Below are 24263 nucleotides of genomic sequence, written 5' to 3'. Positions count from 1 at the left end.
TGTACTGATTTATTTTTGGAGTAAATTTTTCTGGTTGCTGTTGTGGCAAAGGTGGTTTCACCTTTGCCATAACAGAATATGTGCTCAGTTGCTGCAGTCATATCCAACTCTTTTGTGACCCTATGGACTGTAGTCTGCCAGGCTCCTCTGTCTGTGGGATTTCCCAGTCAAGAATACTGGAGTGGGTTGCCATTTCCGCCTCCAGAGGATCTTCCTGACCCAGGGATTGAAGCGTCTCCTGCATTGGCAGGCAGATTCTTTACCACTGCACAAACCTAGGAGGCCAATAATACAATATAAATGTATGTAATGAAATTAACAATACATTAAAGGATCATAAACAATTATCAAGTGGGATTTATACCAGGGTTGCAAAGAGTTCAGAATAACTGAAAATGCCCAACATGGAGTCAGAAATAAATACTTGAATGGCACCCAGCAGAGGGCAATATGGAGAACAAGAAAATAAAAGGGAGAGGAGAGTATTGGCTTCAGATTTAAACTGACGGAGACATGGGAGTGATGCCTGAGCTGGGAGCAGGGCCAGCCCAAATGTTGCTGAGGGCGCAGAGGTGATTGCCCTGGGCATAGATGAAGAGCAGGTGGGTGATGCACCCATGAACATGTGAACCACACACAGTGCCATTAAGTCCAAGAGGAGAACCCCTTTGCTTGACGTGATCGTGCTGCCTGGACTAGTAGCCTGCGAGCCTGAGGGTGAAGAGGCTGATGCAGAATGCCTTGAAACAAATCATGAGGCCTTCATGAAAAGCAGTCCTGCCGAACGAAAATGGATGATTAAGTGATTAAAACTAGAGTTAAAATTAGAAGAAGCAAAACTAATTTTATTGAAAAAGTTATAGCAGAGTAAAATATAAAAGGAAACCAAGAACCAAACAGATATTTCTGCAAAGAACACATGCAGATGGCTAATAAACACATGAAAAGATACTCAACATCACTCATTATCAGAGAAATGCAAATCAAAACCACAATGAGGTACCATCTCACGCCGGCCAGTCAGAATGCCTGCCATCAAAAACTCTACAAACAATAAAGGCTGGAGAGGGTTTGGAGAAAAGGGAACCCTCTTACACTGTTTGTGAGAATGCAGACTGGTATAGCCACTCTGGAGAACAGTGTGGCGATTCCTTAAAATACTGGAAATAGAACTGCCATATTACCCAGCTATCCCACTGCTGGGCATACACACTGAGGAAACCAGAATTGAGAGAGACACGTGTACCCCAATATTCATCACAGCACTGTTTACAATAGTTAGGACATGGAAGCAACCTAGATGTCCATCAGCAGAAAATGGATAAGGAAGTTGTGGTGCATATACACAATGGAATATTACTCAGCTATAAAAAAGAACACATTTGAGTCAGTTCTAATGAGCTGGATGAACCTGGAGCCTATTACACAGAGTGAAGTAAGTCAGAAAGAGAAACACCAATACAGTATACTAACGCATATATATGAAATTTAGAAAGATGGTAACAACGACCCTATATGTAAGACAGCAAAAGAGACACAGACATAAAGAACAGACTTTTGGACTCTGTGGGAGAAGGCGAGGGTGGGATGATTTGAGAGAATAGCATTGAAACATGTATATTATCATATGTGAAATAGATCACGAGTCCAAGTTTGATGCATGAGACAGGGTGCTCAGGGCCATTGCACTGGGACGACCCTGAAGGATGGGATGGAGAGGGAGGTGGGAGGGGGTTTCAGGATAGGGGGACACAAGTGCACCTGTGGCTAATTCATGTTGATGTATGGCAAAACCACCACAATATTGTAAAGTAATTAGACTTCAATTAAACTAAATTAATTAATTAAAATAAAATAAAATGTTTACAAATATGGGGGAAAAAAAGGAGGTTCCACAGAGAGTTCCCTGACTACCCCTCCCCTACTTGTACAGGGGACCCAGATCATTCTTTCTGGCAAGCCACTGCTTCAGACCTCTTTGATTCAGATGCTGTGGTCGTGACAACCCAAGACCCCTGGGTCCACTGTGGGCACAGATGTCCTTGTAGTTAGGACCATAGGGCACCTGCTTGTCAGAAAGGTGACAGCAAATTCACAAGAAACAACATTCCAGGGTGGGCCACAGCGAGTCCTTGCTGGCTCCCCAGGCATCCATGCCCATTCAGGGACAGAGGATCCAGCAGGGCCTCTCTGTGTCTTCAACGTCCCTAACATTAGTCCGCTTGTCAATATCCCACAGCCCTCTTCACCATCCCTATACAACAGCCACCTCTGCTCAGGCCAACTGCACCCTCATCCGTGTACCTCCGTGGTCGCTTCTGCTGATTTTGCAGTCAGCCGGTAGGTGGCAGCCAAGCTTGCATGGGAGTAACCACTGCTTTAAGTCCCTCCTCCCTCCACCCCCCAAACGAACGTCCTGTCCTGCCCAGCGTGGCCAACAACGAATCCATCTAGGTGGTTGGCCTTGAGGAGGTGGTGCCCAACCTGCTGGAGATGCAAGCGGGCAGGTTGAGGTGCTGTCCTGTGTGCCCTGCTTATGTGAACACTCTAAGATGAACTTCTCGTGCCGCTGGTGGGAGGAGAAGGGCGGCGCCATCATGTATGAGGAATCCATGGCGTCCAACCGGAAGGCACTCAACTTGGAGCAGCACCCCAAAACCGCCTTCCATAAAGCCGTCTGTATTGTTTCACCCTGATTCCTTTCTTCAGGGGTCCCCAGCCTCCAGGCTATGGACGGGCACCTATTCCTGGCAAGGTAGGAACCCACACTGCACAGCAGGAGGTAAGCAGCCACGGGAAAGCTAAGCTTTTCCACCTGCATTTACAGCCACACCCTTCTCTCTCCCCTAACTCTCTAATTATAGCCTGAGCTCCGCCTTCTATCAGATCAGTGGGGACATAATAAATATAATATGAAATGTGCTTTCTGCTTGAATAATCCCACCCCCCTCCATGAAAAAATTGTCTTGCATGAAACCAAGCCCTGGTGCCAAAAACGTTGGTGACCACTGCTTTTCAATCCATTTTTCTCAATTTTGAGAAAGAAACTGTCTTGCTCTTCTGGAGTGGGTGTATCTATGCCATGTGTTTGCAAAAAGTATCTCATTGTCATAAGTGGCATTTTAGCTGCATTAATACCCCAACAGAAAATAGTAAATAGTCTTAGAACTCAGTCTCCTCTCTACTGTGGGAGCGATTTCCCTCTCCTTTCTGAATGCCTCTTCAGATATATCAATAAGTGGTATAGTCTCAGAAGTATTTGGGGATCCTGGGCCATAACCATGCTATAATGCTCCTAGTTATTTGCTGAGTGGCAGCTGGAAGCTGAAATTGATGAATATAAAGATAACCTTCCTCTGTTTTTGTGTCCAGTCTCCAGATTTCCCATTTTTAAATACAGGGAGGTTGGCCAAACAGTGTGCATTGCATATTCCTGTTTGTAAATCCTGCATCTTGGGGACAGACTACAAATCTTCCAATCCTTCATCTTTCTGCCTGCAGCCCCAGGGACCTCTACTGAGAGTAGCTCCTTGGATGAGAGGCAGGACACCACAGTCGACAAGGTGCATGTTTTTTAGTCTGAGTTCTGAGTTGGAAGGGGATATGACTTAGTGAACTCTTAGAATACTTGTTGTTCTTCAGTTGCTACATTGTGCTGACTCTTTGTGACCTCATGGACTGCAGCACAGTAGGTTTCCCTTTCCTTCACTATCTCCCAGAGTTTGCTCAAACTCATGTCCATTGAGTCATTGATGCCATCCAACTATCTTATCCTTTGTCTTCTCCTGCCTTCTATATTTCCCAGCATCAGGGTCTTTTCCAATGAGACAGTTCTTCGCATCACATGGCCAAAGTTTTGCAGCTTCAGCTTCAGCATCAGTCCTTCCAAAGACTATTCAGAGTTGATTTCCTTTAGGATTGTCTGGCTTGATCTCCTTGCTATCTAAGTGACTCTCAAGAGTCTCCTCCAGCACCACAATTTGAAGGCATCAGTTCTTCAGTGTTCAGCCTTCTTTATGGTCCAACTCTTACATCCATACATGACTACTGGAAAAACCATAGCTTTGACTAGAAGGACCTTTGTTAGCAAAGTGATGTCTTTGCTGTCTAGGTTTGTCATAGCTTTCCTTCCAAGGAGCAAACATCTTTTAATTTCATGGCTGCAGTCACCATCTGCAGTGATTTTGGAGCCCAAGAAAATAAAGTCTGTCACTGCTTCCACTTTTTCCCCTTCTATTTACCATGAAATGATGGGACCAGATGCTGTGATCTTAGTTTTTTATGTTGAGCTTCAAGTCAGGTTTTTCACTCTCTTCTTTCACCCTCCTCAAGAGACTCTTTAGTTCCTCTTCACTTTCTGCCATTAGAGTGGTATCATCTGCATATCTGAAGTTGTTGATATTTCTCCTGGCAATCTTGATTCTAGCTCATAATTCATCTAGCCTGGCATTTTGCACGATGTATTCTGCATATAAGTTAAATAAGCAGGGTGACAATATATAGCATCGTACACCTTTCCCAATTTTGAACAAGTCTGTTATTCCATGTCCGGTTTTAACTGTTGCTTCTTAACTCACATACAGATTTGGCAGGAAACAGGTAAAGTGATCTGGTACTCCCATCTCCTTAAGAATTTTCCACAGTTTTTTTGTGATCTACAGCATCAAAGGCTTTAGCATAGTCAGTGAAACAGAAGTAGATATTTTTCTGGAACTCCCTGGCTTTCTCTGTGATCCCATGAATCTTGACAATTTGATCTCTGGTTCCTCTGCCTTTTCGAAACCCAGCTTGTACATCTGGAAGTTCTCAGTTCACGTATTGCTGAAACCTAGCTTGAAGGATTTTGAGCATAACCTTGCTAGCATGTGAAATGAGTTCAAATGTATGGTAGTTTGAACATTTTTTGGCATTGCTCTTCTTTGGGATTGGAATAAAAACTGACAGCTTCCAAGGTTTAAACAAGGAAAGACATGATAAAATTTGCCTTTTCTAAGGTAATTCTGACAGCAGAGAATGAATTAGCTTTCAAGGAAGTCAAAAGTAGATATGGAGGGAGAATTAGGTGATAGAGAAATATCAGTGGGTCTCACTCCATGGCAGTTTCAGAGGGCATGGAGAAAAGTGAGTAGAGAGATATTTAGAAGATAAAGGAGATCAGTCCTGGGTGTTCACTGGAAGGACTGATGTTGAAGCTGAAATTCCAATACTTTGGCCATCTGATGTGAAGAGCTGACATTTGAAAAGACCCTGATGCTGGGAAAGATTGAGGGCAGGAGGAGAAGGGGACAACAGAGGATGAGATGGTTGGATGGCATCACCGACTCAATGGACATGAGTTTGGGTAAACTCCAGGAGTTGGTGATGGACAGAGAGGCCTGGCGTGCTGCAGTCCATGGGGTCGCAAAGAGTCAGACACGAATGAGCAGCTAAACTGAAGATCAGAGAGAACTGATCAAGAAGTAGGAAAGTATACCTCCCTCAGAGGGTTGTTATGCAGCTTAAATAATTTAATAAAAATACAGTGCTCACAACAGTGCTTGATATAAACCACGTTTATAAGAAGCACATTTTTCTCCCCATATTTTAATATTTCAGGACAAATCTTACCTATCAGTGATGTACTGTTATTTACTTGGTGGCACTTCTGTTTTCTTTGTTGTATGTAAAATATTGGTGTGCCAAAATCAATAGCATCTTAGATTGAATGAAATATAGTAATGTTTGCTGCTAACAATATTGTTTATTATTATTACTAATATTCTGAAAAAAGTCTAGGAGGAGCTAAGCTCAGGCACATAGATATATAACGAATACAAAACTGCCTAAAATAAGGGATATAATGGAGTGACAGAGTGTACAGAGAAAGTACAATCAATGAACATATACTTACCAGTTGGGAAAAACTGACTTTCATTATGGGAGTGCTTCTTGGAAGTGAGATGGAATCCTGTCCATTCCTTTCCTGTCCATTAGCTTTCCACAGGGCTTGGAACAGAGTAAAACTGAATGTAAAAACATTATTTAAAAATTATAAAAAAGAGCTGAGTGTGAAAGTGGGAAGAGTTGACTATGAAAGACTTGACTTCCTTTGGGAGTTAATCAGTTCACCTGTACTTGTGGACACACAGCAACCTAAGCAATTTGATGTTAGAGTGCTTCGTGTAAAGACTGAATATCTCTTAATCCCAGAAGATTAACCCTGTCTTCCCTGCAGCTTCCTTTACACACTAAGCCTACTGTAGTTTCTTAACAAGAATTTAATCCTCACAATCAGTAAAGTAACTGACTATATGACCAATTTCACTTTGATGAAAATATAAGGTCACACCTGCATCTGCATGACTCCAGAATCTTTCTCCTATACCATGCTATATCTTAAAATGCCAGTTCTTTAGTTAAAGGGTAAAATTTGATCTGTTTTTGAACATCCTTAAAGCTTTTCAATTACTCAACCACTATTTTTTGGTTGCTTATATGCCAGGCATTATGTAAGGAGCAGGAGATGAAGGAATGAACTAAATAGAACAAGGATCTTGTTCTTATGGAATTTATAATCTAGTAGGAGAAGATAGAGGAGACATAAAAGAGGTGAGTTCGATCCCTGGGTCAGGAAGAGCCCCTGGAAGAGGGCATGGCAACCCACTCCAGTATTCTTGCCTGGAGAATCCCATGGACAGAAAAGCATGGTGGGCTAGAGTCCATGGGGTCACAAAGAGTTGGACATGACTGAAGTGACAGCACACATGCACAGGAGAAGATAGACTATGCGATGTTAATTGCACAAATAAAGTAATTGAAAATTATGAGAAGTAATAGGAAGGAAACACAAAATTCTTTGATAGAGGAAAACAGAGGACACATAATTAGGTGGGACAACTCAAGATAGCCTTTCTAAGAAGACGGCAAGATAGGGGCATAGAGTAGGAATACAGAGATTTTAATGCAGGCAGATCTCCAACTGGGGAAATAAAATCAGAAACCAGGAGAGCAATTTAAAGGGCATTGCACTACACTGGAGAACCTGGCAATCACCACTTTAGCAAATTGATCAAACTTAACATCACAACATAAAAAATCATGTGTTCCCTGTTGTGATACATTAGAAAGGACACAAAATTGATTATGTGCTGTTCTTGCCAAAACCCCATAAACCCAGTATATTCATGAGAAAACATTAGACAAACTCAAACTGAGAAACATTCTACAAAATAACTGGTCTTTTTTCCTTCAAAAATGTCAATGTCATGAAAAATAAAGACAGTTTAGGAAATATTCCAGATTAAAGGAGAATAAAGAGATATGACAACTAAATGTGAATATGATACTAGATTGGATCCTATACTGGGAAAATAACTGTAAAGGACATTATTGGGACAATTGGTGGAATTTGAATATGGACTCTATATTAGATAATAGTATTTTATCAATGATAAATTTCCTCATTTTGATAATTCTATGTAAGTTGAAATGTGTGTGTATGCACGTACTCGGTCATGTCCGACTCTTTTGACCCCATGGACTCTAGCCCACCAGGCTTCTCTGTCCATGGGATTTTCCAGGCAAGAATACTGGAGTGGGTTGCCATTTCCTACTCCAGGGGATCTTCCTGACCCAGGGATCAAACCCACATCTCCTACATTAGCAGGCAGATTCTTTACCAATAGCACCACCTGGGAAGCCCAATAAGTAGTAATATAAGAGTATGATACTGCTCTTTATGAAGCATGCAATGAAATATTTATAGAGGTCAGTTCAGTTCAGTTGCTCAGTCATGTCCGACTCTTTGCTGCCCCATGGACTGCAGCATGTCAGGCCTCCCTGTCCATCACCAACTCCCAGAGTTTACCCAAATTCATGTCCATTGAGTCTGTGATGCCATGCAACCATCTTGTCTTCTGTTGTCCCCTTCTTCTCCTGCCTTCAATCTTTCCCAGCATCAGGGTCTTTTCAAATGAGTCAGTTCTTCTCATCAGGTGGCCAAAGTACTGGAGTTTCAGCTTCAACATCAGTCCTTCCAATTAACACTCAGGACTGATCTCCTTTAAGATGGACTGGTTGGATCTTGCAGTCAAAGGGATGGATTCTCAAGAGTCTTCTCCAACACCACAGTTCAAAAGCATCAGTTCTTCGGCACTCAGCTTTCTTTATAGTCCAACTCTCATATACCATACATGACTACTGGAAAAACCATAGTCTTAACTAGATGGACCTTTGTTGGCAAAGTAATGTCTCTGCTTTTTAATATGCTGTCTAAGTTGACCATAACTGTCCTGTCAAGGAGTAAGTGTCTTTGAATTTCATGGCTGCAGTCACCCTCTACAGTGATTTTGGAGCCTCCCCCCCAAAAAAGTCTGTCACTGTTTCCACTGTTTCCCCATCTGTTTGCCATGAAGTGATGGGACCAGATGCCATAATCTTCGTTTTCTGAATGTTGAGCTTTAAGCCAACTTTTTCACACTCCTCTTTCACTTTCATCAAGAGGCTCTTTAGTTGTTCTTCACTTTCTGCCATAAGGGTGGTATCACCTGCATATCTGAGAGTATTGGTATTTCTCCCAGCAATCTTGATTCCAGTGTGTGCTTCATCCAGCCCAGCGTTTCTCATGATGTACTCTGCATATAAGTTAAATAAGCAGGGTGACAATATACAGGCTTTACCTGGGGCCAACTATGGTGGAGGTAAGGAAGATAATGGCGACCTCCTTCAAAAAGTCCCATGCATATACTGCTACACTCAGTGCCCCCAACTCTGCAGCAGGCCACCACCAACCCACACCTCCGCTGGAGAGAGGTACAGGTTGGCAAATGTTTATAATTGATGACTCTGGATAACCAGTATGTTCTCTTCTTGGAAGTTATTGAAAATTTTAAGTTATTTCAAAGTAAAAAAGTAAAAACAAAGAAAACAGTTAAATAAAAGTGGAGTAAGGAGGTTGTGCCTGAGTAGTTTGTGATAGTTGTTGGGCAACAGCATGGGAGTGGAGCAATGGGAAGGTAGAATTTGACCCATTTGGGGCACCATTTAAAAGTAAAATGGGCAGAAATGGTTGATGGTGTACATATCATAGATAATATAGAAGGAACTGAGTAATTGGTATTGAAAGAGGCAGTAATGGCATAGAGTTCACATTTATAAAGTCATTTATGTGTTTTTCGACCATGGCCAAGTAACTGAACCTGTAAGACTCAGTTTCTAATGTATAAATTGGGGATAATGCTATGTATTCATGGAGATATGACAAGATTAAAATTACATTGGCAAAACATTTGTATGTTAGTATTCATTGAGTCTGGGGATGCTGCAAGGAAAAGCCTTTGACATTTTGCCATTAAGTGTGACATTTGCTGTAAATTTTTGGTTGATTTATCAGATTAAAGAAGTTTCTTTCCATTTCTAGTTTGCTAATGGTTTTAATTAGAAATGGCTATTGCATGAAAAGCATTTGATAAAATTCACCAATTGAAATGATAATATGAATTTTCTCTTTAATGCTATTATTTTGAATTATATTGATTTTTCAAATATTAAAGCTTTCATTCTTGAAAGGAATCCAACATAGTTACAACATATTATTCTTTTCATGTACTGTTGGATTTGGTTAAGTAATGTTTTATTTAAATATTTTACATGTATGTTTGTTAGAGGTATTGGCCTGTAAAGCCTTTTTATGTTCTGGTCAAATTTTGCTGTGAATGAAATTCTGATCTCAGAATACAATTTTATTCTATGGATTTGGCTGTATAAGGATGATGTTATATCTTTGTTCAGTGTTTGGTAGAAAGTGATAGTGAAGTCATCAATGCCTTACTTTTTAAAAAATGTATATTTTGAAGTATATTTGATTTATAATGTGTTAGTTTTCAGTATACAGCAAAGTGATTCAGTTACATATCTATGTATCTCTATCTCAGATTCTTTTCCCACATAGGTTATTATAAAATATTGAGTATAGTTTCCTGTGCTATACAGTAGGTCTTTATTAGTTACCCATTTTATATATAGTAGTGTATATATGTCAATCCCAATCTCCCAATTTATCCCTCCCCCCACCTTTCCCCTTTGGTAACCATAGGTTTGTTTTCTGTTTGTGAGTCTATTTTGTAAATAACTTCATTTGAACTTTTTTTTTTTTTTATTCCACATGTAAGTGAAATCATATGTTATTTATCTTTGTCTCTAACTGATTTCATTTACTATGATAATCTCTAGGTCTATCCGTGTGGCTGCAAATGGTATTATTTCATTCTTTTTTATGGCTGAGTAATATCTTCTCACTCTATCCATTCATCTGTTGATGGACACATAGGGTTGCTTCCATGTCTTGGCTACTGTAAATAGTGCTGCAGTGAACATTGGGGTGCATGTATCTTTTCAAATTATGATTTTCTTCAGATATATGCCTAGGAGTGAGATTGCAGGATTGTATGGTAGCTCTATTTTTAGTTTTTTTGTGGAACCTCCATACTGTTCTCCCAGAGAAGGCAATGGCACCCCACTCCAGTACTCTTGCCTGGAAAATCCCATGAATGGAGGAGCCTGGTAGGCTTCAGTCCATGGGGTCACTAAAAGTCGGACATGACTGAGCGACTTCACTTTCACTTTTCACTTTCATACATTGGAGAAGGAAATGGCAACCCACTCCATTGTTCTTGCCTGGAGAATCCCAGGGACGGGGGAGCCTGTTGGGCTGCTGTCTATGGGGTCGCACAGAGTCGAACACGACTGAAGCGACTTAGCAGCAGCAGCAGCATACTGTTCTCCATAGTAGGCAGCACCAATTTACATTCCCACCAACAGGATAGGAGGGGTCACTTATCCACACTCTATCCATCATTTATAGTTTGTAGACTTTTTGATGATGGCCATTCTGACTGGTGTGAGTTGATACCTCATAGTAGTTTTGATTTGCATTTCTTTATTAATTAGTGATATTGAGCATCTTTTCATGTGCCTTTTGGTTATCTGTATGTCTTTGCAGAAATGTCTATTTAGGTCTTCTGCCCATTTATTATGATTTTTGTTTTTGAGCTTTATGAGCTGCTAGTATATTTTGGAGATTAATCCCCTGTTGGTTGCATCATTGCAAATATTTTCTCCCATTCAGTAGGTTGTTTTCCTTTGCTGTGCAAAAGTTTTTAAGTTTAATTAGGTCCCATTTGTTTATTTTTGTTTTTATTTCCATTACTCTAGGATGTGGATCCAAAAGTATATATTGCAGTGATTTATGTCAAAATGTTCTGCCTATGTTTTCCTGTAAGAGTTTTATAGTATCTGGTCTTACATTTAGGCCTTTAATCCATTTTGAGTTTGTTTTTTGCATAACATTTTGCATTACAGAATGTTCTAATTTCATTCTTTTACATCCTGTCCAATTTTCCCAGCACCACTTATTGAAGAAGCTGTCTTTTCTTTATGGTATATTTTTGCCTCCATTATATAGCTTTTTAAATGTTTTTTTTTAATTGAGATATAATTAACACATAATTTAAAGTGCATGATGCAGTGGTTTTATACATGAATATATTGTGAAATGGTTGCCAATGTAATACTCATTAACATATCCTTCACCTCACAAAATTACCATTTTGTTGTTTTGTTATTATGGTGAGAACATTAAAGCTCTCCTTTAAAGCAACTTTCAAGTGTACAATACAGTATTGTTAACTATAGACACTGTGCTGTACCTTAGATCTCAAAACTTTCTATAACTGAATCTTTACCCTTTGACAAACATCTCCTCAGTTCCCCTTCCTTAAGTTCCAGCCAAACACCATTCTACTATCTGTTTCTCTTAGTGCAATGATTTAGATTACACATATTAATCGTGTGTGTGTGTGTGTGTGTGTGTGTGTGTGTGTGCTCAGTTGTGTCTGACTCTTTTGCAACCCCATAGACTGTAGCCCGCCAGGCTCTTCTGTTCATGGAATTATCTAGGCAAGAATACTGGAGTGGGTTGCCATTTCCTACTCCAAGGGATCTTCCTGACCCAGGGATCAAACCCTTGTCTCCTGCATTTGCAGGTGGATTCTTTACCACTGAGTCAAGCGAAGTCATCCATAAATCATATCATATAGCATTTGTCTTTCTCTGTCTGAGTTATTTTACTTAGCTGATGTCTCTAAGGTCCACTCATGTTGTCACACTCCAGTACTCTTGCCTGGAAAACCCCATGGACAGAGGGGCCTTATAGGCTGCAGTCCATGGGGTCGCTAGGAGTTGGACATGATTGAACGACTTCACTTTCACTTTTCACTTTCATACATTGGAGAAGGAAATGGCAACCCACTCCAGTGTTCTTGCCTGGAGAATCCCTGGGACGGGGGAGCCTGGTGGGCTGCAGTCTATGGGGTTGCACAGAGTCAGACACGACTGAAGCGACTTAGCAGCAGCAGCAGCATGTTGTCACAAATGGCAGAATTTCCTTCATTTTTTTGCTGAATAATATCCCATTTTACGTATAAACCATATATTCTTTATCCATTCATCTGTTGATGGAAACTTAGGTAGTTTCCATGTCTTGACTATTGTGACCAATGCTGCAAATGAACATGGGAGTGCAGGTGTCTCTTCAAGAGTACTTTCATTTCCATTGGATATATGCAGAAATGAGATTGCTGGATCATATGGTAGTTCTATTTTTAAGTTTTTGAGGAACCCTCCATACTATCTTCCATAGTGGCAAAACAATTTACATTCTCACCAACAGTGCACAAAGCTTCACTTTTCTCCACATCCATGCCAACATTTGTCTCTCTTGTCTTTTTTGATATACTAACAGATGTGAGGTGATATCTCCTTGTGGTTTTGTTTTGCATTTCCTTAATGATTAGAGGTGCTGAACATCTCTTCATGTACCTTTTGGCCATTTGTGTTTTTTCATTGGAGAAATGTCTATTGAAGTCCTCTATTTTTTAATTTGATTTTTTTTTTTTTGCTATTGAGTTGTATGGGTTCCTTATATATTTAGGACATTAATTCCATGTCAGATACACAATTTGTAAATATTTTCTGCCATTGTACAATTTGCCTTTTTATTTTGTTGAATATTTCTTTTCATGTGCATAAGCTTTTTAATTTGCTGGAGCCCCACTTTTTCATTTTTGCTTTTGTTGCTTTGTGGTTTTGGTGACATTACAAAAAAAAAAAAAAAAGTCATTGCCAAGACTAATGTCAATAAGGTTTTAACCTTTATTTTTTTTTCTAGGAGTTTATCAGTTTCAAGCCTTATATTTAAATCCTTAATCCATTTTGAGTTAATTTTTGTAAGTGGTATTAAGATAGTGACTCAGTTTTTCTGCTTGTGATCGAACATTGTGGAGAGACTGAGCCTGGTCTTTCCTACTTTGCCATCTTGATGACATCCTTGAAAGGGTTTTAAGTTACAGGATCAATTTCTTTAATATTGTGTACTGTTCTGATTTTTTATTTTGATTTGAATCCATTTTGATAGCTTGAACCTTGCTATAAATTTGTACCATTTAATTATATTTTCAAATTAACAGCATAAAATTTTTGTAGTATCTTAATGATGTTTTCAACATCTGTAGGACCTATAGCTTACATCCTTTTTATTTATTTTTTTTTAATTTATTTATTTTAATTAGAGGCTAATTACTTTACAATATTGTATTGGTTTTGCCATACATCAACATGAATGGATACAGGATGCTTGGAGCTTACATCCTTTTTAAATTTCACATGTTATTTGTGCTTTCTGTTTTTTCTTCATTGGTCCTTCTAGAGGTTTATCCACTTTCTTATTTTTTTCAAAGAAACAATGTTTGGTTTTGTTGATCCCCTTCATTGTATATTGTTTATTGTTTCACTTATTTCTGGCCTTTCTAATTTAATTTTTTCTCCTTTCTTTGGGTTTAATTGGCTTTTCTTGTTTTAGCTTAGTAAGATGATGCTTAGCACAGTGATTTCCAACTTTCCTTCTTTGTTAATGTATGTTTTTAGGGTCACAAATGTTCCTCTAAGCATAACTTTAGCTGTAGTCCACAAATTTTTGTATATTATTTTCAGTATTATTCAGTTTGAAATATTGTCTAATTTTTAATGTGATTTTCCCATAGAACCAGGGTTATTTGAAAGTGTATTTCTTCCCCCACCCCATTTTTAACAGCTTTATTGAAGCTAAATTGGTATATAATAAATTACATATGTACAATTTGGTATGTTTCAGAATACTTATATACCCATGATTAAGATAATAAACAATAATAAATATAATGAACATGTTATATCTCCCAAAGTTTCCTCCTATTATCCCCTTCCTCTCCAAAACCTAAAATTAAGTGTATTTCTTATTTTTCAAATGATAGAGATTTCCTAATTGTCATTTAATTATTTATTTCTTGCTTAATTACACCGTGGTCAGAGAACATACTCTATAGAATTTTCAATTCCTTGAAACTTGTTGAGAGTTGCTTCTCAGTCTATAAAAGAGGTCAGGAAATTATGGTCCACATGCCAAGAATTGCTTATTAGACTATTTTTGTATGATCCTCAATTAAAAAATGTTTTTTATATATTTACAAGGTGGTTTAAAAGAAAAATATGTGATGATGATCTCATGAGGCTCACCAAGCCTAAAGTATTTATTATCAAACCCTTTACAGAAAGTTTGCTGACCTCCGGCCTAAAATACGTTCAGTGTATGCAAATATTCCATGTGTTTATGAAAAGAATATATATTCTGCAGTTGTTGAGTATAGTGTACCACATATGTCAGTTAGGTTCAATTTGTTAATGTTATTCAGATGTGGTGTATCCTTACTGATGTTTTTTTTTTTTTTTCTTCCATTCCATCAGTTACTGAGAAAGATGTATTAAAATATCCCAGTAAGATTTTGTATTTGTCTCTCATTGTGGTTTTGTGTAGCTTTTCTTCATCTGGTATCTTACTTCATATCTTTTGATGTAATACTGTTGCATACAGATTTAGAATTGTTATATCATTCTGGTGAATAGAATCTTTTATCATTCTGAAGTGTGTCTTTATTGCTGCTTATGACTTTTGCCTTAATGTCTATTTTGTCTGATACTGATTTAGCCACACCAGCTTTCCTTTGATTAATTTTGTTTGGTGTATTTTTTTTAATTGTATTCTTTTTTTGTTGTTGTATTCTTTTTTTTAATCTGTTTTATTTATTTATTTATTTATTTATTTTACAATATTGTATTGGTTTTGCCATGCTACTGCTAAGTCGCTTCAGTCGTGTCTGACTCTGTGTGACCCCATACACGGCAGCCCACCAGGCTCCCCCGTCCCTGGGATTCTCCAGGAAGGAACACTGGAGTGGGTTGCCATTTCCTTCTCCAATGTATGGTTTTGCCATACATTGACATAAATCCACCATGGGTGTACATGTGTTCCCCATCCTGAACCCCCCTCCCACCTCCCTCCCCGTCCCATTCCTCTGGGTCATCCAAGTGCACCAGCTCCGAGCACCTTGTATCATGCATCAAACCTGGACTGGCGATTCGTTTCACATGTGATAATTTACATGTTTCAATGCCATTCTCCCATATTATCCCACCCTTGCCCTCTCCCACAAAGTCCAAAATACTGTTCTATACATCCGTGTCTCTTTTTCTGTCTCAGTGTATCTGTTTTCATTCTTTTATTTTCAACCTTTATGCATCCTTATATTTTATATGTGTATCTTATATGTAACAAAGTTTTTGTATATTCAGTATGATAATATTTGACCTTAATCAGAACATTTAATCAGTTTATATTTAAAATAATTAGTATATTTGATTATAAATACACATTATTATAGAATGTCTTCCATTTGTTCTGATTTTTTTAACAGTTTTCTAGGAAAATGGGTATTGAGTTTATGGGAATATGATGTCTTTGCCAGATAGACAACATGATGCATTGTGGGATCTCATGTGATTTGAGATTGGTAGATGTGAGCCTGATGTAAATATAGGGCTGAAGAAGTAGTTTGGACCTGACCATGCAGTTAATCTGTGCCTTGGTTAATAATTTTAAATTTCCTTAAGATTAATCTGAAGTCATTGAGGTATTTAAAGTGGTGAGAGAGCTACTGACAAAATGAGATTTTGAAATGCTAAATTTGGCTACAGTGTGTAGAATGGATGAGAAGGAGACAAAAGTAGATTGCAGTAAACCAGTTATTATGATCAGATTCAAGGTAGATGCTTAGCAAATATTTCTTGTGTGAAATGGTCAAGAATGAGTTTATGACAGCTTGCACTAGGGTTGTGGTGGAACATGTGAAGAGAAGCAAATGCTTCTGAAAGAGGTTTTTGTTGTTCAGTTGCTCCATTGAGGCCGACTCTTTGTGACCCCATGGACTGCAGCACGCTAGGCTTCCCTGTCCTTCAACTGTCTCCTGGTGTTTGTGCAAACTTATGCCCATTGAGTCAATGATGCCAGGTTTAGAATGTGTTGAAGAGGGAGATGTGAAAGATGACTTCTAGGTTTCTGATTCTGCAGTTGGATGGGTGATGGTACCATTCACTGAGATAAGGAATAATGGAAGAGTATTTGGTCCTGGAAAAATGCTGGGACCCAGAGAAAATGAATTCAGTTACATGGTTCAAAAATAAAATAATGATATACAAAATAAATTTTGCTCCTACCACAGTCTTTAGCAATCCTGTTTTCTTCCCCGAATCTTACAAGAGCTTACAGGCCATGGGGTCACAAGGAGTTGGACACAACTGAGCGACTGAACTGAACTTTTAAATTAATGTATTATTCTTCTATAGTTTTAAAAATGCAAACATCTTATTTTAGAGTGTATTTATCTGATTACTCTTGAGATTGAATATGTTTATATGCTTGCTATCCATTTGTAATATTCTGTTGTAAATTTTTTGTCCATATCCTTTGCACAATTTTGTATTTTGTGACATCTTTTACTTACTACTCAAATAGCTCCTTATGTGTTAGAAATGTTAATATTTTGTTTCCAAATCCAAGTCTGTTATTTATTTCTAACTTTATAGATGAAGTCTTTTTGTTATAGTGAACTTTAGTGTGTACTTAAAACTCTTTCTTTTCATGGCTTATGAGTTTTAGGCATTACTTAGCAAACTCTTCCCCACCTCAAGAGTACATTCATTGATTGTTAATTACATGTAGTAGCATTATATTCCATTGTGCACAATGAATTTTTTTCTAAATGGATTGCAATTAGTTCAGTGCAATTTATTGAATAGTCTATAATTTCCTCATTGGTCGTAAATTGTTCCTTCATCTTACTCTAAATTCCTATATATACATATGGATCTGTTTGGGAGACCCTCTGTTTAATTACAGTGATTCTTTTTTCTATTTTTACCTCAGTACTAAGTTTTAGTTTTTTAAATTTGCTTTTTGAATAAATAACTCTTATGCAAAGATCATAATTGAAAGAGTAAAAAGTGGTATACAGTGAAAAATAAGTCTCCTTCTCATTTTACCCAAACAGCCACCCAGTTTTCCTCCTAGGAGGCAGTTCCTTTTACCAGTGTTTTCGTGCATCAACCTATCAACATGAAAATATTCTAATACTACAATGTTTTATTTTGTTAGATTTATAGTATATTCTGTTCTTTGTTAGATCAAATGACCCTTAAACAGTTTTTTAGGTAGTTGCAAGCAATTTCTTATAAACCTTAAAATAAACTTGACAAGTTTTATTTTAAGAAAATGGTGCTGAGACTTACTGGGATTTCATCAAATTATGAATAAACTTGAGAAAATTGGTATCTTTCAGTTAACTAGCTCTCCTCAGCCAGAAACATTCTATGTTGCCATTTATTCAGATCTCTTCAGTAATTTTGTTTGAAGTACATATAAGATAAAATAAAATCATAAGTGCATTGCTGAATGAGTATTTTTCAAAGGTACAAACCTGTGTAACCACCATCTGGATCAGGAAATTAAAAAAAATAATAACATCTTGAATCATGCCTTTATGCCTTTTCTAAGTCACTGTCCACACTCCCCTCCCCAAAGACAACTAATATCTTGATTTTTTAAGCTACAGATTAGTTGCACCTGTTTGTGAACTTTATTCAAAGTTCAAAGTAAGTGGGATAATACAGTATAATATATATACTCCCTTGTATATGGCTTGTAGCACTCAATATAATGTTTTTGAGATTCATTTATGTTGTTATACTAGCTATAGTTCATTAATTTTCAGTGCTGTTTAGTAATCCATTCTATAAACCACAATTTATATTTCCATTCTACTGTTGATGATGGAAATTTTATGGTGTCTAATTTTATAGTATGAAAAATGTTTGGTAATATATTCATTTACAATTTGTTGTTGAACATATGTCTTCATTTCTATTGTTTGTATAACTAGGAATGGGATTGCTGGGTCATAGAGTATGCCTACATTCAACTTATTAGAAACTGCCCAGGAATTTTACAAAATGTTTGCAACAATTTAAATGTCTACCAGCAGTGTATAGGGGTTCCTGTGACTCTCCATTCTTTCCATCACTTAGTATTGTTAAGCTTTTAATATTTAGCCATCATAATATGCACATTTTAGAGACTTTTGGTAGTTTTAATTTGCATTTCTTAATACCTTATGAGCTTGATCATGGTTTCATATGCTGTTTGTACCTTTTGTATGTCTTAAATTTTTTTGAAAAACCTTTTTCAAATAATTTGTAAATTTGTCTAATTTTAATCAATTTTATGTTATATTTTAATGAATTGTCCGTTCTTCTAAATTTTCACAATTATTGACATAAAGTATTTAAAAAATAACATCCTCTCATATTTTTGGTTTCTTTCGTATCTTTATTGATATACACATTTTCATTCCTAACATTTGGTATTTGTTTTCTCTTCTTCGTTATTCATCAGTCTTGCTAGCAGTCTTTGTTTTCATTTTATCTTTTTTTAAATTGAGGTATAATCGACACACAACATTATATTAGTTTAAGGTGTACAACATAATGATTCAACATTTGTGTATATTGCAAAACGATCACTACAATAAGTCTAGTTAACATTCATCAACACATAGTTACAGGTTTTTTGTTATTATGATGAGATCTTTTAAGATTTATTCTCTTAGCAGCATTCAAACATACAATACAGCATTACTAACTATAGTCACCATGCTGTACATTACACCCTTGTGACTTACTTGTTTTATAACCAGAAGTTTGTAACTTTTGACTACCTTCAACCATTTTGCCTACCCCCAACCTCTGCTACTAGAAGTCCCCAATCTGTTCTGTGTATCTGTGAGCTTGTTTGCTTGTTTTTTTAGATTCTATGTATAAGTAAAATCATATAGTATTTTTCTTTCCATGATTATTTCACTTAGCATAATGCCCTCAAGGTCTATCCTTGTGGTTGCATATGGCAACATTTCCTTCTTTTTATGGCTGAATAATGTTCCACTGAAGAAAAGCTATGACAAACCTAAACAGCATATTAAAAAGCAGAGACATTACTTTGCCAACAAAGATCTGTCTAGTCTAAGCTATGGTTTTTCCAGTAGTCATGTATGGATGTGAGATTTGGACTATAAAGAAAGCTGAGTGCTGAAGAATTGATGCTTTTGAACTGTGGTGTTGGAGAAGACTCTTGCGAGTCCCTTGGACTGCAAGGAGATACAACCAGTCCATCCTAAAGGAAATCAGTCCTGAATATTCATTGGAAGGACTGATGCTACAGCTGAAGCTCCAATAATTTGGCTACCTGATGTGAAGAACTGACTCATTGGAAAAGACCCTGATGCTGGGAATGATTGAAGGCAGGAGGAGAAGGGGATGAAAGAGGATGAGATGGTTGAATGGCATCACCAACTTGATGGACATGAGTTTGAGTAAGCTCTGGGAGTTGGTGATGGAGAGGGAAGCCTGGCATGCTGTAGTCCAAAGAGTGCTTTGAGACTCTTTGGGGTCTCAAAGAGTCAGCCACATGATTGAGCGACTGAGCTGAATATTCCATTGTATCTATATATATTACATTTCTTTGTATTAAAAACTTTTTTCAAATTTATTTATTTTAATTCAAGGCTAAGTACTTTACAATATTGTAGTGATTTTGCCACACATTGGCATGAATCATCCATGGGTGTACATGTGTTCCGCATCGTGAGCCCCCTCCCACCTCCCTCCCCATCCCATCCCTCTGGGTCATCCCAGTGCACCAGCCCTGAGCACCGTGTCTCATGGATCGTACCTGGACTGGCAAGCTGTTTCACATATGATAATATACATGTTTCAGTGCTATTCTCTCAAATCATCCCACCCTTGCCTTCTCCCACAGAGTCCAAAAGACTGTTCTATATACATCTGTGTCTCTTTTGCTGTCTCGCATATAGGGTTAAAAATTTTATTATCTTTTTTTTTCAGACCATGCAGCAATGTCTTTTATTATGTACAGGTTTTTAAAATTATTTTTGAGTATCTCCCTACACAGGCAAAAAAAAATATTGTGTAGAATATTTGAACTTGTAAACCTTATCACTGCATAGAGAAGGCAAAATTATCCCTACAGCACGCTTAACCAGGAGGCCAGTTCATCTGCTGACCTCCAAGAACATGGAGATGAACATGATAGACAGACTGTCCCCCATCTGAACCTTCATTCACCACCATTTGAGAGCCCTTCTTCAGGCCCAGATCAGCAGCACATTTCTTGCCATCAAATGCCCAAGAAGACTTTTATCATCATCATCTACTGCAGAAATCTGGGATATATCTTTCTTGGGTATCACCAGAAACTGTGTTGGTGCTTGAGGGAATATGTAATGGAAAGCAAGACACTGTAGCCAGCCAGGGAAAAGGTCGGGGGGCTTACTATTATCTTTTAATTGAAGTATAGTTGATAGTTCAGTTCAGCCGCTCAGTCGTCTCCAACTCTTTGCGACCCCATGGACTGCAGCACGCCAGGCGTCCTTGTCCATCACCAACTCCTGGAGCTTGCTCAAACTCATGTCCATTGAGTTGCTGATGCCATCCAACCATCTCATCCTCTGTCGTCCCCTTCTCCTCCTGCCTTCAATCTTGCCCAGCATCAGGGACTTTTCCAATGAGTCAGTTCTTTGCATGAGGTGGCCCAAGTATTGGAGTTTCAGTATCAGTCCTTCCAGTGAATATTCAGGACTGATTTCATTTAGGATGGACTGGTTGTATCTCCTTGCAGTCCAAGGGACTCTCAAGAGTCTTCTCCAACACCACAGTTCAAAAGCATCAATTCCTCAGCGCTCAGATTTCTTTATGGTCCAACTCACATCCATACATGATGACTGAAAAAAAGCCATAGCTTTGACTAGACAGAACTTTGTTGGCAAAGTAATGTCTCTGCTTTTTAATATGTTATTTAGGTTGGTCATAGCTTTTCTTCCAAGGAGCAAGCATCTTTTAATTTCATGGCTGCAGTCACCATCTGCAGTGATTTTGGAGCCCCCCAAAATAAAGTCTCTCACTGTTTCTATCGTTTCCTCATCTCTTTGCCATGAAGTGATGGGACCGAATGCCATGATCTTAGTTTTTGAATGTTGAGTTTTAAGCCAGCTTTTTCACTCTCTTCTTTGACTCTTATCAAGAGACTCTTTGGTTTCTCTTTGCTTTATACCATAAAGCTGGTATCATATGCATATCTGAGGTTATTGATATTTCTCCTGGAAATCTTGATTCCAGCTTGAGCTTCATCCAGCCCAGCATTTCGCATGATGTTCTCTGCATATAAGTTAAATAAACAGGGTGACAATATACAGCCTTGACATACTCCTTTCCTGATTTGGAACCAGTCTGTTGTTCCAAGTCTGGTTCTAACTGTTGCTTCTTGAACTGCACAGATTTCTCATATAATGCTATATAAGTTAGAGTTGTCCAATACAGTGATTCATAATTTTAAAGGTTATACTCCATTTACAGAACTTCTCTGGTGGCTCAGACGGTAAAACGTCTGCCTACAAGTGGGAGACCCGGGTTCAATCCCTGGATCAGGAAGATCCCCTGGAGAAGGAAATGGCAACCCACTGTAGCACTCTTGCCTGGAAAATCCCATGGATGGAGGAGTCTCGTAGGCTACAGTCCATGGGGTTGCAGAGAATCGGACATGACTGAGCGACTTCACTTTCACTATACTCTATTTATAGTTATTATGAATATTGGCTGTATTCCCTTTGTTGTACAATATTGAAAGGTTGTTGCTGAACCACAGAAGATGCTGGGATTTTTGGCCTCCAGAGGAGAAGAATTCAATCTGGGACCAGAGATGAGGCTTGATTGCTCAGAGCTTTTGTGTAATAGAGTTTTATTAAAGTATAAAAGGGATAGAGAAAGCTTCTGACATAGACATCAAAAGGGGGCAGAAAGAGTACGTCCTCACTAGTGTTAGCAATGGAGTTATATACTTTTTAATTGCTTACTACAGTGAATCAAAAGAATATCTGAAGGTTGTAAAGACTTTATTAGACCCACTCCCATAATTTACATTTTAAGATAACAGGATTAGCCAGAAAGTTTTTTTTTTTTCCAGAAACCGTCCTCAAGCAGGATACATTATTATTATGTAATCCTAAGGAATGTAGAAGGAAAAAAAGTTTGTCCTTTCTTCCTCCTTGAGAATTCCAGACCCCTGTCTCCTTGGGGACCCCCAGACTTCTTATCAACCTGCCTAGGAATTGACTCTCTCAATATATCTTTGTATCTTAGGTTAAATAATTTAAGTTAGTTAATCGTTTATTTACACTCTTACATATATCTTTATTGATTCCTGATGGCCTAAAATATCAGTTATAGTTATTACTTCCTAAAATCCAGTTATTACTTTTTTAAGTTCTAGAATATCTGTTCATTGTGTGATATTTTCCACTGTATCTATTTTCTTAGGTTAATCATATTATTTTATAGTCTGTGCTGGCATGTCCAGTATGTGGATTGCATCTGGGACTTTTTTTAGTTTGTGTTTTCTTTGGGAATTTTAGTTTATCTCATTCGTGATAATTTTTTGTTTGCATGCTGGGCATATTAAGTGAAAATGGAAAAGGCTTTGATTGATGCTATCTTTTAAAAAACTTTTTATTTTAAATAACAATCAACTCATGGGAAGATGCAAAAATAGTATATAGAGCCCTGTGAACCCTTTATATAGCTTCCACAAGTAGGAATTCTGGTATGATTACAGTATAATATTAACTAGACCACAGACCTCATGAACATTATTGTACTGCAATCATATAAGCATATTTTTGTGTGTGTGCATGTGTGTATGTATTTGTGTAGTTTTATGCAATTTAATCCCATGTGTAAATTTGTATAACTACCACCACCACAATCAAGATACAGAATTGTTCAGTCACCACAAACTCCTTCATGTTGCCTGTTTCTTATAGCACCCACTATTTCTGACCCCTTTCTCATTCCCTAGAAACCACTCCTCTCTCTATCTTTATAGTTTTGTCAGTTTGAAAATATAAAAATGTGTTTGTATACCATGTAACCTTTTGGGGATTGGCTTCTTGAAAATTAATGGACTTTATTTTTTAGTGAAGTTTTACATTTACAGGAAAATTGAGCAGAAAGTACAAGGAGTTTCTTTGTACCCTTTCCCCATCCCCTACTGATTTCCCCTATCATTGCCAGGTTAGTGTGGTACATTTCTTGCAATTGATAAATGAATATTGATACATTATTTTTAAAAATTTTATTATTTATATTTTGGACTGTGTTTGGGTCTTTGTTGCTGTGTGGGCTTTTTTCTAATTATTGCAAGTGGGGGTTACTCTCTCGTGGTACACAGGCTTCTCATTGTGGTAGCGTCTCTTGTTGTGGAGCACAGACTCTAGGTCAGTGGGCTTCAGTAGTTGCAGCACGTGGGCTCAGTAGTTGCGGTTCCTGGGCTCTAGAGCACAGGCTTACTATCTGTGGCACACGGGCTTAGTTGCTCCACAGCATGTGAGATCTTCCCAGATCAGGGGTCGAACAACCCGTTTCCTGCATTGGCAGGCAGATTCTTTATCACTTAGCTACCAGGGAACTCTTGATACATACTATTATTAACTAAAGCCCATAGTTTGCATTTGGGAGTTCTATGAGTTTTGACAAATGTATAATGTCATGTACTCACCATTAAAGTATCATGCAGAGTAGTTTCACTTCACTAAAAACTCTCTGCATTTCACTTATTCATCTCTCCCTTTCTCCTCCCTAAATCATTGGCAACCACTGATCTTTTTGGTCTTTGTATTTTTGCCTTTTCAAGAATATCATGTAATTGGAATCATACAGTATGTAGCTTTTTCAGACTG

The 24263-nt window shown here is 37.9% G+C and overlaps 1 protein-coding gene and 1 pseudogene across 2 annotated transcripts in view; both read left to right on the top strand.

Annotated features, from left to right (window-relative positions):
• GABRA3 (gamma-aminobutyric acid type A receptor subunit alpha3) overlaps window positions 1-24263 on the top strand; it is a 236506-nt gene that overhangs the window by 30631 nt on the left and 181612 nt on the right. The gene's annotated exons all lie outside the window — the stretch shown is intronic.
• On the top strand, window positions 502-23305 carry LOC129639970 (transcriptional repressor p66-alpha-like; annotated as a pseudogene).

This window comes from Bubalus kerabau, chromosome X (genome assembly GCF_029407905.1).
Source record: "Bubalus kerabau isolate K-KA32 ecotype Philippines breed swamp buffalo chromosome X, PCC_UOA_SB_1v2, whole genome shotgun sequence".
Taxonomy (NCBI): Eukaryota; Metazoa; Chordata; class Mammalia; order Artiodactyla; family Bovidae; genus Bubalus; species Bubalus kerabau.
This window is presented reverse-complemented; position numbering and strand designations above follow the sequence as displayed.